Genomic DNA, 16,440 nt, shown 5'->3' with positions numbered 1-16,440 from the left:
ACAAAGAACTGTGGCAGCGCGGAGCTGCCAGCCAGGAAACAGGGAAATAAATGGCTCCACATTATATTATAAAGTCATAACTTGAATGTTCCAACAACATACTGCTCATGTTTGTTCAGAATACTGTTACATTATTGCCAAATACTTATACTGTACATCAAGCTACAGCAGAATTTTCACATTCTCAAAAAAAATCCTGTTTTCTATGAAGGTGATTTTTAAAATGTATTTTCTTGTTAGAACATAAAACATTTAATATTCAGAAACACACAAAAAAAAATATTTTTTGTCTTTGCTTGACTCTGTATGGGTTCAGATCCATCTGCAGATGTCTCATGCCGCTGTGTGGGATTTCCAGTCTAAACATCAACTACAACCATCATCACCTCCATGAACTTAAATGACTAATACATATTCTCCAGAATATGCAATATCTTAGCCGTCTTGTGACTCTGATTATTTATTGTCTCTTTCAAAATCACCACATCCTCTTCCTCCTTGGAGTGGGAGGTCTTCTTCTACAGCCAGGTCATCTTACAGAGGCCGTCTCTTTGCTCTGCTGAAGGTTGAAATAACCATCTACTTACTTTTTACCCAAATTATCTGAGGTGGAAAAAGAATCCAGTAAAGAAAAACATAAGATACCTGTTGTGATTAATACAATTATTTTATTTTTAGACAGAACCAAGTTATTGTGGGCAATGGAGCATCACTGAAAGGCTGCAGGGAGCTGATAACTGTAGATAACTTCCCTGACAGCCGGAGAACATGAAGCTAAGAGTAACATGGAAAACAGATCAGTTTGGACCTGACCTGGAATCAGCTTCATGCAGGTCAGCAGGGATAGAAGAACTGCTAGCTTACAATTACTTCTCTAACACAGCAGTAACATGACAGGGAGACTTTTTTTTTTTTTTTTTCAGTTTGTAGCCTTGTAAACCCCTCTGGCAGTTCAGGACATCAAATTGAAGTTAGCAGACCTCTGAAGCCTGACCGGAGTCCGCTTTCTACAAGTCAGAGGCATTAGGATAAAATATGCGTCCAGGATGGAAGAAGGACCCGCTGGGGCCAGGCAAAAAACATTCAGCAGCATCTGGTAGTGATGACCTGTGGATTTATACTGAAGGATCTTTACTTCTGATACCAGGCAGACGTTGATGTCTTAAGATTGATTCTCAAATCCAAGTATCTGTACTTCCAATACTCCAGTCATTTGAGACAGTGTGTCTAAACAAGAGCATGATAGAAAGTAACTGAATTATTGAGATTTTCCCTAAATGAGACGGGTTGATGGAAACTATTTTTCCTTCCATCTGGTAAGTGTGTAACACGTCAGGACATAATGCAAGTGTGACTGAGCATGTGACCGGTCAGTCACACACTCACACATGGAGCTATTTCAGATTTCATTTTATAGTCGTTCTTAATTAAACAAGGATTTATTTCAGTACGGCTATTACTGACATCATTTTGTACTTTTTAGTTTGGTAAAAATGAAGAGCCCACTGAAAACCTCCTGATTATTCCACCAAATATTGATTTCTCAACTCTTCCTGAGTTCAAACAGTAGTATGTTGTTTCTAAATGAATATAAATTTGTTTTCTTTGCATTATTCGAGCTCTGAATGCACAGTGTCTTTTGTGCTATTTTGACCATTTCTTATATTCTGCAAATAAATACTACATTTTGCTTGGAATTTCAGAAACTTGTCAGTAGTTGATAGAATAAAATAACAATGTTCATTTTACTCAAACATATAACTATAAAACATAAAATCAGAGAAACTGATCATTCCAGAGCTGTATTTTGAATGGTTATTTTATGTCGTTAAAGTTGTCCAGCTATAGTGAAAGATCCTGTTTCACAATGCACTTGTGAATTTAAAATAAATACATTAGAGTGATGTCATGTGTTCTTTTTAGGAAACAAAGATTTGAATTACAACACTTGGTTTATTATCATGATCATAATGATGGAGCAGCCTGTGTTCTACATCACTAATACACACAATGATCCCAGCAAACCCACAGATCTGAACTTTGCTGCAGTCGGTATATTATTATAAACCCATCCCAAAGTTGTTGTTTCTCATTTCTGAGCACCTTCAAAACACACAGTTCAGTCATTTTTGGCTCTGACTCCACTGCTGGTGTCCCATTATCAATTTATTTTCTTTTAAAGCCATGCATGGCTCACTGTGAGGAGCACAGAGCGCTGAAAGCTGAAAGCTCCATTCCACATTGCTCAAGGTCTGCCTGAAGCGACTCAGACGTCGTTGCAGGCCTCAGTCTTCTCTGTGTCACCATCAAAATGCATTTTAAAAGTGTTCTGATTGTAAAACCTGAGGGCTTTTAAGATTTGTTTCCCCCCTGGTCCAATGTAGCTTCCTGCAATTCAATTCAGTTCACAACAAATGTTATCTCAGGGCACTTTAAGCAGAACATGCCATTTATACTCATAAATACACCATAGTCAGTCTAAAACATATAGATGTATTTAAACTATTCTAATTTGTCCCTACTTAACAAATAATGCAGTAGTAAAGGTGGGGAGGAAAATCTACCTTTAGCAGACAGAAAGGTCAGCAGGTTGAATTGGCTGCTGGATTTCCTTCATACATAACCTCTGTATCTATTGTTTCCACTGTTAAGCTTCCTTCAGTCCTACTCAGCCTGCTGTGTGTTTATAATGGTTGTGATATTGTCACTTCATGCTATTGAGCTGCATCACTACAGCTGGACCATTAACCTATTGTGTTCCAGTTTATACAGTTTCCTTAACCACAATGTGCTTTATTCAAAATGCAGTTTTCAATTATTATTATTTTGTTTTTCTGTGTGAAAAATGATATCTAAACCAACTTCTAACCCACCATGTGAAAAGTAATTACCCCTTAAGTCTAATCATTTGCTGTGCTGTCCTGGTGGCAACAACTTCAGCCAACAGTTTGGAATAACTGATGTGTTGAGTGTGATGAGGAACTTCGGCTCTGGCTGCTTTTACCATCACACCACAGAGTCTTTGTCAGATTGAAGTCTGGACTTCTACCAGGCCACTCAGAAACCTTCTTTTTTTATTTGAGTCATTCAGAGCTGGACATGCTAGTGCGCTTTGGATGAGCCTGGCCATTGTCTTTCATATCCCTTCTCTGCTCAATTTGAGATTTCTCCCATTGACCTCAATTTCAATTAGCCAGTTGAATTTCATCCTACCAGCACTCCTCCCGACCCCACTGAGGGACAAGGGTGTTCAGAAAATGGATGGATGGATGGATGGAATTTCATCCTGGCCAATCAGTGAACAGAAGAAGGCGTTTTATTTTTGGCAAAGATGCTGTGGCCTTCTCCCTACTGGGTTGTTTGCAGCACATGCAATTTCTGCTAAGCATAACGCAAATGATAGCTATTGGGTAAAATCACATCCAATTGTTTAAAACCTCAACAGTGACCACGCCTCCAGGAAATAATGGTCTCTCAGTCACTGAGGGTCCAGACCGTCTGGACGAAATGAAGCTCAAAAGAAAAGGCTGATCTTTTCTAGGCTAGCTTTGGATTGTCATCCCGCTCAAAACACCAGACGCCCCCAGACTTGGATTTTGTGAGATCCAGGTCACAAAATCATAGTCATACATTCTTCTTCAAAACATTGTGTTAGAATAACTTTTATGTTTGGTCAGCAGTGGTTTGCACCTTGGGATTCTCCCACAGAATCATAAACACTGACCTTAGCTGAAGTAAGTGAGGCTTGTGGAGCTTTAAAATTGTTCTGGGTTCTTCTGTGACGTCCTGGATACTTTGTTTATGCCGTCTTGGAGCCATTTTTGTGAACTAACCTCTGCTAGAGGGTTCACCACTGTTCCTGGAGTCCTAAAGCCTTAAAAATGACTTTGTAGCCAAAGACAATCTTTGTAGACAATCTTTGTAGATTGTCTACAAAGATTGTAGATTGTCTTTTTTTTAAATTAAGAATAGGTGGATTTAATTTAGAATAGGTGTGTGGCTTTTTAAAATTCTTTTTAGCCTACTTTACATATTCTTGCAGTTTCTACTGAGGTAGACGGTTTATCAGGTAGATTTTCTTTAACAAATAATATCATAATTTAAAAGCAGGTTATTTATGTGTGATTATAACATGACAGGAAAGCTTTAAGCGCAGCAGAAAATCAACAAAACTAAAGAGGCCTGTAAAGAGGTTAATACTCTTCACAGTATTAACTGTGAAAGAGTTCAAACACAGAACTCTTTCACAGTTCTGTGTTTGAAACAGATCAGATTGGTTTGAGCGGAGGACCTGAACTTCAGGGTTAAGTGTTTGTTCTAACATGTCTGCCTCTCCAGGTTCTTTACTCCCTTTTGGCAGTGAAAAAAAAAAAAACTCTTACAGTTTGCCAAGAATTTTTTCTTGATATCTCTTCTGCTGCCATGTCAGCTAAGTCAGCGGAGAAACAGGGTACTGCTTTAATCATCCCACCGAGAAGAAAACACCTCAAAGTTCACTCCAGGATTGATCTCGTTCTTCATCTGCCAGCGCAGCGAGACACAGAGCTCTCTCGCAGCTCCACCTTGATCTCTTGAATTAGTAATCAAACTTCAGCGCTTCTTTCTCAACTTCATCTTTATTTGTAGCTTTACGTAACGGCACTTTCAAGCTGCATTTTTCTAACAGCAGCACCCCTGTGAAGCAGCAAGTGCCACATTTCTGGTCAAAACTTTAAAATCCAGCCATTATTTTTGACATCCTCAGATCAGTCAGCCGGTCAGAATGAATATTTTAACAACTAAAATGTGCATTTTCATTTTCCTTATTTTCACATCAGTCGCTCCTCCGAACTCGTCTTTAACAGTGTACCTTTGACTGGCACTTGGCACACACCTCCTTCCATTACAGCAGGCTTCAGTAATCTGTTTGAGGAGAATTGGGTCTAATTAGCAACTTGAAAAGTTAGCATGGGGCAGGAGGGGGTTCCTGTAAAATCCAGGCTAGATTTGGTGCTTTGAAGAACCCGAAGGGGTGTGCACTTCTTCTGCTGAGATACTGTTCTGAGAACCGGGATTATGCAAATGTTGTTCCACTACAATAGTATTTCAGCCTATTTCATCAACATTTACTCCACATCAAACACTTTAACTGATCTCTGTCTAAGATTCCTGCATGCCAGAACACACAGCAGCTTTAAATTACTGTTAGTGTCAAATAAACAACAATTTTGACCTGTTTTCCTTCGCTTACTAACAACTGACAAACTAACGGGCAAAGTGGAGCAACATCTGTATACTACATGTGCCTGAAAAGGCACATGTAGTATACAGTCATACAGTCAGTTCTAGACAACTGATTGAAAATCTCACAATTTACTATGAAAGAAACACAGGAGGACAGCGTGTGATAGTCTATGATGCTTAGCGAAAGGAATTTACAGACAATTTGAGTTTGATTTTTTTTGCAACCAGGAATTTGAAAAGCACAATGTTTGTTTATGTTCACTTCAATTACATCTGGAAGTTTTATGTAGTCTTGCTTCAGCAGTTTTCTACACCTAAAGTCTGTTTTTTTAATCAACTGTTTGAACTGGATTTGCGTTAGAGAAGTGGTGGAGACTCAATTTTTGATTGAGTTAATTACATGATCTGTAATTAATGAATTTTACTTTAATCAAAAACTACAAAAACAACAAAAAAAGCAATATTTTCAATTCAAAAACTCATCTTACAAAAATATTACTGAGTGAGTAGACAGATTAGCACAACAAGAAAGATATTTATTGTTATTCAGGTTCTTCAGTTATTTCTTCAACCCTTCCTGGATCATTCATGGAGTTTCTTTAGAAATCTGGACTGTAAACCCCGACATTAAAATTGGTGACGTCTGTGCTGCTGCTACATGTTTAGCATTGAGAATATTTTAGGCTTGAAAAGCTTCGGTGGTTGGCTAACTGCTTTTAGCATAACTTGAACACAAGTGTTTCCCTGTGTCCAATCAGATCGGTTTTTAAAACAGAAATGAACGCCCAGTGGGCCGAGAGAAGCAGCTTCATGGTCCATCACTGTTTTTGGTACATGCTGCTAGTGCGTCCCATTTACCAGAAACTCATGAATATGAAGGTTCTGCCTTTGCAATTTTTGTATGTAAGCAAACAACAAGATTAATTGTGTTGAAATGTTTTGTAATTCACGAATCAAAATTAAGGTGTTAAAGACCTGACCCTACTGTAGAGACATCCGAGCATATGAATACAAAAGCATTGTCATATTTCTAGTGATCAAAATTTTGCAAGCTATTCATCATGCTCTAACTATGCAATTCATAACAAAATAAACTGAGATTTTTGTTGGTAAAATGACAAAACAGGCAAATGTTCAGGTAGTTTCAATGTAGTTTTAAGACAGCACTTTATGCTGCTGTCTCCGTGTCATTTATGTTTGATTTATATTTCATTTCAGGCTGAAAAGATAAAACTGAAAAACACAGGAGTTATAAATAAAAATTAACTAAGACACATGTCTGGAAAACATGAAAACTATATTAAGTAAAATAGTGAGACATTTTTTCATAGCGCTCTCAATCGTTGGTTGTTTTGTTTTTCCTCGCCTCGTTTGGCGGGCCACCATCTGACTACTGTGGAACCATCTGCAAAAATCAGAGATGAAACTCCGCCGGTCACATGAGATCCAGCTCAGCGGTCAGTCATCATGCATGTTTAAACACTGGCCTGATGAAATAAAAGAGAAATGTGGATTTATGTCACGGTAAAGGTGGTTGAGAATTTTCTCAATCACCTTTACCATGACTAACACATAAACTGCAAACAATACAAAAAAGAAAAACATGTTTTTTTGTGTGTTTATTATTTCTAAAGGTGCAATTGAACATCAGTCAAGTAATGTGCAACAATTTGAGGTAAAAATTAAATCCAAGTGTCTATTATAGGAGTTTCATCAGCTGTATTAATAGCCGTTGTGAAACCATCAACACGTTACATAATCAGAATCAATTTAAATGGAGCTGATGCTCTGAGTGTTGGCATGAACGCCCCTCAGCTACAAAGAGACAGTCTCTTATTTGTCTTGCAACCGTCTCCTTCATCCCATTGATTAGCATGATTAAGTCTCATCAGCCCAAATCAACAGCCCCCCGCACCCCCCCACCCGGAGCGGGAAGAAGCTCATCAGACATCACTAATCAAGTACAGCTTGATGCCAGTTTTCAGCCAATCACGCGTGGCCTCTGGTGCTGTGAATAAATAAGGCTGATTTGATCAGATGAAGGTTTTAATCAGGCGTTGAATGGCGGCGGTTATTTCAGCAGCGAGGACGGCCGGGGTCAAGAGGAGGACGGGGTGACTCTGTCTGGGGGATGACTCTGTCTCCAAGCACGTCCTCGGTTCCTCCAGTCCGTGCTCTCTGATGAATATTTTATGGAACTATAGAAAGAGCAATGCTGGTGCAAAAAAAAAAAAAAACATAAATAAGAAATACTGCAGAGTTTCAGCAGAACGGAGGAGATTTTCCTTCTACAGTAAGAAGGAAAGTGAAGACGACCCAAGCGTGTTTAAAATCATTGAAACAGTTCAAAAAGACTCAATCATCCTTCATAGTCTTTTTCCACAACCACAGGCTTAAAATGAGCACTTTGCTACTTTAGATGCTGCTTGTGGGAATGCAGCCACTCAGAATGAACGTTCCAGTTTGCACGGAGAGTGTTGCTTATGAAGACCAGTCAGAAACGATTAGCAGGAAGATGCTTGAACCGGCAGCAGAGGGCTTACAGCAGCGGCTGCTTCAGAGGGGCAGAGGGAGTGGTGCAGCCACAGACAGCTACTGGAGCATCTGACAGAGGATGATACTTTAACCAGCTTCTCCTGTAACTGATGAAGTTTGATAGGGATGCACCGATTTACTTACTGCACTTCCAGTACTGATGCAGATATCTATCAGGTTTAGTATCAGCTGATACTGATCGATCTGACACAGAAAAACAGCTGAACTGACTTCAAATATATTTTTAAACACAGACATAAACATACTGAATTACAAATTTAACTCTGCACCAGCACAGCACAGTGAAATACACCAGTAGCTTCACAAGCTTGGTCAAACATGTAGAAACAACTTTAATTTGTTCAGTCAGTGCCGTGAGCCCATGGAAAATAAATAATAAAGAAACTGAAACTGATCAAAACAAGAGGGTGACTTGGTCAACCATGTAAAATAATCCACAATAAAACTTATTTCAAAAGGTTCAGAAAGAACTTTAGGAATTCTCAATTTAATGTAAAATAAATAAAACATGGCGCCAGAGCACAAAACATAGAATTACACTGTACAGATCTCTCCTTATGGATGGGGCACATTGTCAAAAATATCTGATCTAATTTTTATTTTATTTTTTTTAAATTGAGACAGATTGGATCAGTGCATCTCTACAGTTTAATCGGGGTCATATTGTAGCGTAGATCATCTGCCAAGACTCCAAACAAAATACAGCGGACCTCCCCCTATTCACGCTTCAGTATTCACAGTTTCACACGTTCACAGATTTTCCTGTGAAACATAACTTCAGCCGATTCTTTGAAAATTTGCCAGTCTGTGATTTTTTTTTTCAGAATGATCTGAAAAAGAAAATGCAGCTCAGGAAGCTAAAATACCGAGACCCAGTTCTCGTTGTATCCTGCTGGCCAGCGTTTACAGAGCAGCTAAACCAGGAACAAAAAATATCTTTGGTGCTGAATGGCAGAGATAAGTCAGATTGCAGTGCTAAGACATTGTACAGTTTGCACATTATTGCACTGGTGTATTTGATGTTTGAACCATTCAAACAGGAAGTACTGGATGCTCTTACAGGATGTCTCAATAGTTTGTGGATTTCATCCATTAGCAGGTGGTTATGGTTCATAACTCACACTCACACCAGGAAATAAGGAAACCATTTACCAACGTAAGAAGGTGGATCAATCCGATTATAGTAGCAAGATGAACAGATGTTTAGCATAATATTGTACCTCTGGAATGTCTCTGCCCACAACCCCAAGTGCATTTCTGTTGACAACTTGTTGGTGTTTAAGCTCTAATTTTACTGTCCAGGATGGTGGTCAGATATTCAGTCAGAACTACAGCACTGTTACAAAATGCTACTTTACTGTGAGTTTATAAAGGACATATATGTGGAGGTGCAGATATACTATTGAGTCATTTTTTAAAACTTTATTAATGTATCACTGTCTTAAAAAAACAGTGCTTACAAATACACAATTAGCATCAAACATCTACATGTAGAATAAGAACTGGACCTTATTTCACATCAACTAACTTCAATGTTAGGTTGTTGCAAACCTGCCTGAATGTTCATATCCCTGTTTGAACAGAAAAATGTCAAAAGATTATCATGGCTGGTACTGTAAATTATACAGGTAATGTGGAGGATGTGCATTTAAAAAATGCATTTCATTCTGGCCCAGGTAAAAGTTTAAGATCCTCATGATACAGTGGCATATTGAGGTTTCCGTGCTGGGATGTGGTCTGTACAATTCTCCGACCTTTCAATTTCCTTTCGAGGTCACGTTGGAAAAACTCCTGTCAAGGCGTGTGAGCAAGATTAGCTTTCGCTGTTGTGGAGAAACACGTAGACCTTCTGTTGTTTTAAAACTGTGTACCATCAAGCTAAAATTGATTTCCAAAAGCCCCATGCTCTGACAATATCCCCTAAAGTTTCGATAAAGTTATTTTTCAATACCCTCCATTGAACAGTAGAAATGCTACAGAGTCAGAGACATTTTACCTTTTTTATTGATTCTGCGGAAATGTTGACACCAAACTCTTGTATTTTATTAGGCAAGGACATGTCCAATCGCTGTCAACAGTACATTGACACACTAGGCCAAGAAAAAGAATCAGTAAAATAACACAAAGGAACTGAACTGAGTAAAGAATAGTTCCTTTATATTCACCTGCAGCTCTAGCTCGTACTGGCTGAGAGCTTCTTGCTGTTTCTGTTGGCGTATAAAGTAGTTTGATGATCATTAAAGTAGCACATTAAAGAAATTATTAAAACACACAGCCTCTGAAAACTGGCATAGCTTGTGTTTACTATTTTTCTCAGATATTAAAATCCCGCTATTGAATTCACTCTTCCTCCTTTCCACACAGCCCTTGGTGTTTATTCCATCTGCTTCGAAAGGCAGAGACCAAAAATATTCTATTATGTCTTCTCTTGTATCTATTTCATGTGCGCTTGGCAGGCGGGGTATGAATACAAATCCAGGCTGACAGACTATTTAAGTTTCATGTCGGCACCAGAAGTAATATCGTATCTGTTTTTTTTCTATTTCTGAGAAGAATTGGAAGGAGAAGGAGGGGGAAAGAAAGCGTTTTATGATTTGGAACCGTGTGTATGTCTAGGACTTGACCCTTCCTAGGTCACATAGATATGAGATGCCATCCTTGGTTGGTTGCTTCAGCCTGGACAAGTAATGAGCTAAAGCCAAGCAAAACGAGCTCCTGATATGGAGATGACTCCCAGTCCCATTCCTCTATGGGCAGGGGTGAAACTGCAAGCTTGGGTTTAAGAATGCATGTAAAACGTTGAGACATGGTCGCCATTGTTCCTGCCTGTCTTAACCACTGATCTTCAACTACGATTTAAATTAACCCACAAACAAGGTCTGACGCTAAGCAAAGCGCTTCCAATCAACCGAAAGATTTATTTGTGAAACCATTTCTACTAGAATATAGATTTTATGGTATTCCTTTGTACCTTCAGCTCAATAAAATAGTAATGCAACAGCAGCAGAAGCTCAGGGAACCGTTAACTAAAAAGGGCAAGCGACCTTGAGCCCCTCAGCACTTACATCGTTACAATCCCTGACTCCAGATCACCTTGATTTCCACATTCAGCTCCATGTGGAAAAGCTCACTAGAAGTTTGAGAGGTCAGGTTTTCTAGTTCTGGGTCAACAGAACCAAAACCAAACATGTAGAAGCTTCATTCAGCTTCTATTTACCACGAATCTGGAACAAATGACCAGAAAACAGCAAAACAGCCGGAACACTGAGTTCCTCTTAATGAATGATAAAAACTCACCTTAGAGTTTAGAGTTGCTTTTGATCAGCAGTAAGTTGAACGTTGATCAACTTTTTTATGCTTGATGTTTTTGATGATGATATTTGACCAAATGTTATGTTTGTTAGTTTCATAGCTAATGACTGTATGATGTTTTTATGAGGTAAAGCACTTTGAACTGCTTTGTTACTGAAATGTTCTACACCAGTATTTCTCAAACCTGGTCTTCACCCCCCTTCCTGCATGTTTTAGGTATTTCCCTTCTGTCACACACCTGGACTGAATCTCTGGGTGATTAACAGGCTTCTGCAGTACTTGATGGTCATGTAATCATTTGAATCAGCTGTTCTGGAATAGAGGCACATCTAAAACATGCAGAGCAGGGGGGGTGAGGACCAGGGTTGAGAAACACTGATCTACACTAATAAACTTGATTTACGAGAGTTTAGCTTCTCTGAACTTCTTATGACTAAGTTAAATTATAAACTGGACCCTCTATCTGGTCAGTTTGGAATGTCTCCATTTTGATAAATAGTGACGTTTAGGTTATTATTTTAGTTCAAATACAAGAGCAAAAATTCTGCTGATGTGAGCGATGTTTCCATTGTCCATACAATTACTAAAAATTTTGAAAATAAATTTGTTTAATGGAAAGATGGTCATTTGAAAGAAATCAAAAAAAGTCATTGTAAAGCAAAGTTTTTGCGTTAGGATTAGGTGGTTTTTTTCAACCTTATTAAAATAGATGTACAGTATTTTGCAAAACACGAGTGGAAACACGAGTCACGCGATCAACAGCCAGGTGTTAATTCTGCTGCAAACGACAGGAAGTGGCAGGAGGATGATGTTTTTTTGTTTTGTTTTGGGGTTTTTTAAGACAATGTGCATTGGGCTCCACCTGCATTATTCCTCCAGTGGGATATAATAACTGCGGTTGTACAAAGTCATAGCTGCTTTCAGAAGTCTCATTTAAGCATCTCCACATTTATGAATAAATGCATTAAATGACTCTTCCTTCACTCTTAGCGGTCATACAAGATTGACGTGACTTACCTTAAGGATTCAAACTATTATTTTAGGCTCAGTGAACCATATCTTTATCTTGTTTCAAAAGGCAATCCTCTGCCAGGAGTCTTTCAGTTCAGCATCTGGTGTTGATTGATCTTATGTGTGTCTTTTCACACTAGCAAGGTGACTAATGCACAAGGATTTGCTAATAGGGCCTCAGTCATTCCAAGTTCATAAGAAAGAGCCTCCCTCCGCCCATAATGGGCCATTGATATGAGACATTCACAGAAGCAAGCTAAATTAAACGCAATAACTTTTCAATGGTTGCTTTTAGCCCGCAGTGCAGCCCAAGTAGGACATTGTTATGGTGCATTTACTCAACAAAATGTAGTTATGGATGACTTTTGCACGCCGCTGAATTTTTACTTAATCATTTTTAGGTATGGCTCCAGGAAAAATGAGGTAGAAGAAAATGGAAAGGCAGCAGCTTTGAATCAAGGTCCTTTCAGCTGACATGCACAAGGCTTTGGGTTAGTGCAGATTTGCCGTTTGTCTGATACGTACGGTGCTTAAAAAAAGTATTCATCACCTTGGATGTTTGAGCAGTTTTAGTGCTTTTACAAATCAGTCACAATCAAAAAATGTTGGCTTTTTTCGCGAAAAAGAATTCCCTTTAATGACAAAGTGAACAAGATTTTTCCACTGATTTCTGTGAAAGGTGAAATGATTTTTGACATGAACACATCTGCTGGATATGCTGGGAGAAGAAGTCCTGCCAGCAGAGGCCATGATTTGTACACTACCATGATTTTGTGAATTGATCTGTTTGTTAGACGTTCGTCCTTAATTGTTCTCTTGTTGCGCTGCAGGAGGGCACCTTCTGCAGCCTTCATTAATTAGAGCAGCAGCGCAGCATTAGGAAAAACATCAGGCTCCAGATAACCTTTGGTCTGCAGATTCAATTATGTAGAGAAAAAATGCAGCTGGAGATGTTTCTGGACTGAAAAAGAAACTGCAGGACCAAAAAAAAACAGAGTCAGATGATGAGGGAAGGTTGTGAAAACAATTTTATGTGTCTACATTTTAATCAAGCATTAGCCTGACATTTGTAAGGATTTTGGAGCAGATTTTCTAATCAGACAAAATATGTAAACACTCCAGAAAAAGATCTGTTTCAGAATGAGTTCCTGTCCAGTGACTTAACCTGCCAAACTAAGCAGAAGTTTTTAATGGATATTAGGCAACATATGGCATTAACATGCTATATGTTGACCACTTCATTAACATTAACTGGTCAAAAAAACAAAACTTTTTGATCCTCTTTGATGGTTTGATGATGCAGTTTTTATGGTAAAGACTGAAGAAGCTGTTGGAGAGTAAATTGGGAAAGTCAAATGTTTTTTCACAAAATCTAATATGGCTGTTCTACATTTAAAAGTTAGATGCAGAAAAGCTGTTTAGAACTTTTATTATTTTTCTATCTTTTGAGTTGCTCATGCAGCTTTTGTTTATCAAATGTGTTTTGGAGGCTCAAGAAAATTATAACTGCCGCTTTCTTCAGTTTGTTCAGAAAGTTCTTCAAATGTTCACTTACAATCATTTTTGGTTCCACAACCCAAAAAGATATTTAAGTTTCCTTTCTTTAAATCCAGACCTTTACGTACACTACATTATTTATGCCTTTTAGTAACCAGATGATGATGCCATGGCTTTTAAAATTAACATTTTAGTTAATTAGAGGCACATCTGTGGATGAACACTGAACAAAAATATAAACTCCCCATGTCACATGTTTTATGAACATTTGGGTTACGCAATATATAGAGAAACTTAAAATATATTTCCAGAATTTACTAATCTTCTTATCAGCATTGATAACATTGTGGTATGACCATTTGTAGCGGATTGACAGTCCTTTGAACATGATAGGGGTCAAGTGGAGGAATTTGATTTCAGACTGTCCATAGGTGGCTACGGACAGTCTGAGGTGTAATGCGTCTGTTATGCAGACCAATAATCTCATCAGCTGTGTGTGTCACTGGTCTTAGCCGATCCCGCAGATGGACGAGCCAGATGTGGTGATCTTGTGCTGGAGTGGTCAGATGGCCGACGAGGATGAGGTCGATTTACAGCAGTGCCAGTCTGTTGGAAACCAACTCTTAAACGGCGTATATATTTTTATATATTTTTACACCCAACATGACAATAATGTCATGTTGGGTGTAACTCGATTAACTCACATGCAAAAACACACACAGGAGAATGAAATAAACGTTAATAGATTTATTGCAGAACTGGAGGAAACTGGTTTGAGTGGTAGGCAGCAGCACCGACAGCACACTGAAGAAAACAACAGGGGAAATGGTGAGTTTTCTGAGTGATTTTCAGCGGTGAGTAAGATAACTTACTGGTGATGTGCATAGAAGCGAGGCCTTGGGGGGAAATCTGTGGTTCTGGGTCTTTTCTTGTTCACAGAAGTGTCTTTCCAAGAAACAAGAGGTTTTGACAGAGACGAAGGAGCAGCGGCTTGAATGAAGCAGGGAAGGTGGCGTTGGAAGACGGACAGGTCGGCTAGGGCTTGAAGTACAGCAGAGCGGGCGGATCGCCAATTGGAACAAGGAGTGAAGATGGTTTTAACTGTCAGAGTTGCTGTGGAGACTCGGGCATCTGGCGGGTAACAATCCACCAGCGTCACAAGGGCAGCACGGGGAAAGGAGGTCCAGATCCAGATGCTCAGGTAAGTCCTAAAGGAACAGAGACCAGAGAGGCGAATTACTCGAAGATCAAAGGCAAGGAAACACAGGAACACAAAGATAGCTCGGGGCCTAGAAAGTACCATCTCAAGCTAACAATCTGGCATCGAAGTATTGGCAAACCGCTTCTCTTAAGCTGCAGGTAACGAGGTAATTACCGACCGGTATGTAGATGACGTCAGGGAGTCCGTCCTCCGCACAGCCGCCTCCAGGACTCCATCTGGTGGAGAAAAACCCCAAACCTCCACCCAGAACATAAAACTACCCAGGACCTAACAGATAATGGACATTGAGTCATGCAGCTACTGCTCTGGTGGACATCCCTGCATCCAACATGCCAATGGCACGCTCCCGCATAACTTGCAACATCTGAGGCATTATGACTTGCGACCAAATTTGACATTTTGGGGTGGCCTTTTATTGTCCCCAGTCCAAGGATTGTCCAGTTGTTGCTCATTTTGTCACAGCTACTGCCCAACTGACAGACCACAGTTTGAGAGACTGAAGGAACCCAGTAGTCAGCAGCACAGGAGGACCACAGGGCTCTGTACTCTCACCATTTATTTTCACGCTGTACACTTATGATCCAGCACAAGTCATGTCCAGAAATATTCTGCAATCATTGGGTTTAAAAGACATGAACAAAAAGGTCAGTACAGAGAGCTGGTGGAGTGCTTTGTGGCATTGTGTAACAGCAATCATCTCATCTTGATTATGAATAAAGGAGATGATTGTAGATTTCAAAAGGAGCAGGGTTTGATCAAACACTGCTCCCATCATGGGAGAAGTGGAGGAGTACAATGTACATTTATAGAAGACAAAACAATTACCTCAAACTCTGAGTTAGCAGTTCTCCTACTGCCACAGCTGTGGGTTCTGACCAGGGCCCCCAACCTTCGACATTAGGCCCTCTGTACCACTCTATAATACACTTTTGCTTTCATTCATCCCTCTTAAATCTTCTTAAATCTGCTCTGTTTTTCCCCTAGAAACACACATTTTATATTAGCTGAGTGTCCCTGCTCGCCCTCTGTACCCTTCCTCAGAGAACGCTCTCATGCTTTCTTGTAACAAACGATGGCAGGATCTCCTGACATCTGTGCGCTGGCCTCACAAGTACCACAGGAATAGCAGCAGCACAAATTACCATGCGCCGCACAACAAAGAAGGAGTTGGGCTTGTGACGCACAAATTACCCCCTTATGGTGCCAAGAGGTAACTATACTATTTGCATTGCTTTCTGATGTCACAGGAAAGCTGAGTGTGTTTGAGGGACACACTTTGATTCCAAAGGTTAATGCACGGCAGAAATAGAAACGGGAGTGGGTTTAATAATCACAGGCAGGCAACAAAGCGGTGATCCACCACGTCAGCCTCAACACGCAGCTGTGTTTGTTTCTGTGTGGGAGATGAGGGAGCTGGCTGCTCAGGAGGCGCACGTCTCTGGTGTCATAAGGATGTTCACAAATATTAGCGGAAAGAATGATAGGGCATCTAGAATGCCAAATGTTTTCTCATGTTACAACTGCCAATTACTAGTTGTTGTTTCAGGATTTTCTGCCATAGACCAACACAAAGCAGAGAATAATAGGGAGGTGAAACACATCTATTTTTTTTTTTACAA

The 16,440-nt window shown here is 39.6% G+C and overlaps 1 long non-coding RNA gene across 1 annotated transcript; it reads right to left on the bottom strand.

The window, feature by feature from the left end:
* Positions 1-442: 442 nt before the first annotated feature.
* On the bottom strand, positions 443-3,890 carry LOC107837160 (uncharacterized). The gene is made up of 2 exons (XR_001663158.1): positions 3,725-3,890; positions 443-559 (listed from the first exon to the last, which is right to left on the bottom strand). It is a non-coding gene; the product is annotated as an uncharacterized LOC107837160 (long non-coding RNA).
* Between the last annotated feature and the right edge of the window lie 12,550 nt (positions 3,891-16,440).

The sequence above is a fragment of the Poecilia formosa genome, unplaced genomic scaffold (genome assembly GCF_000485575.1).
Source record: "Poecilia formosa unplaced genomic scaffold, Poecilia_formosa-5.1.2 Scaffold118, whole genome shotgun sequence".
Classification (NCBI taxonomy): Eukaryota; Metazoa; Chordata; class Actinopteri; order Cyprinodontiformes; family Poeciliidae; genus Poecilia; species Poecilia formosa.
Note: the sequence above shows the minus strand (reverse complement) of the source record. Positions and strands in the feature narration are given on the sequence as shown.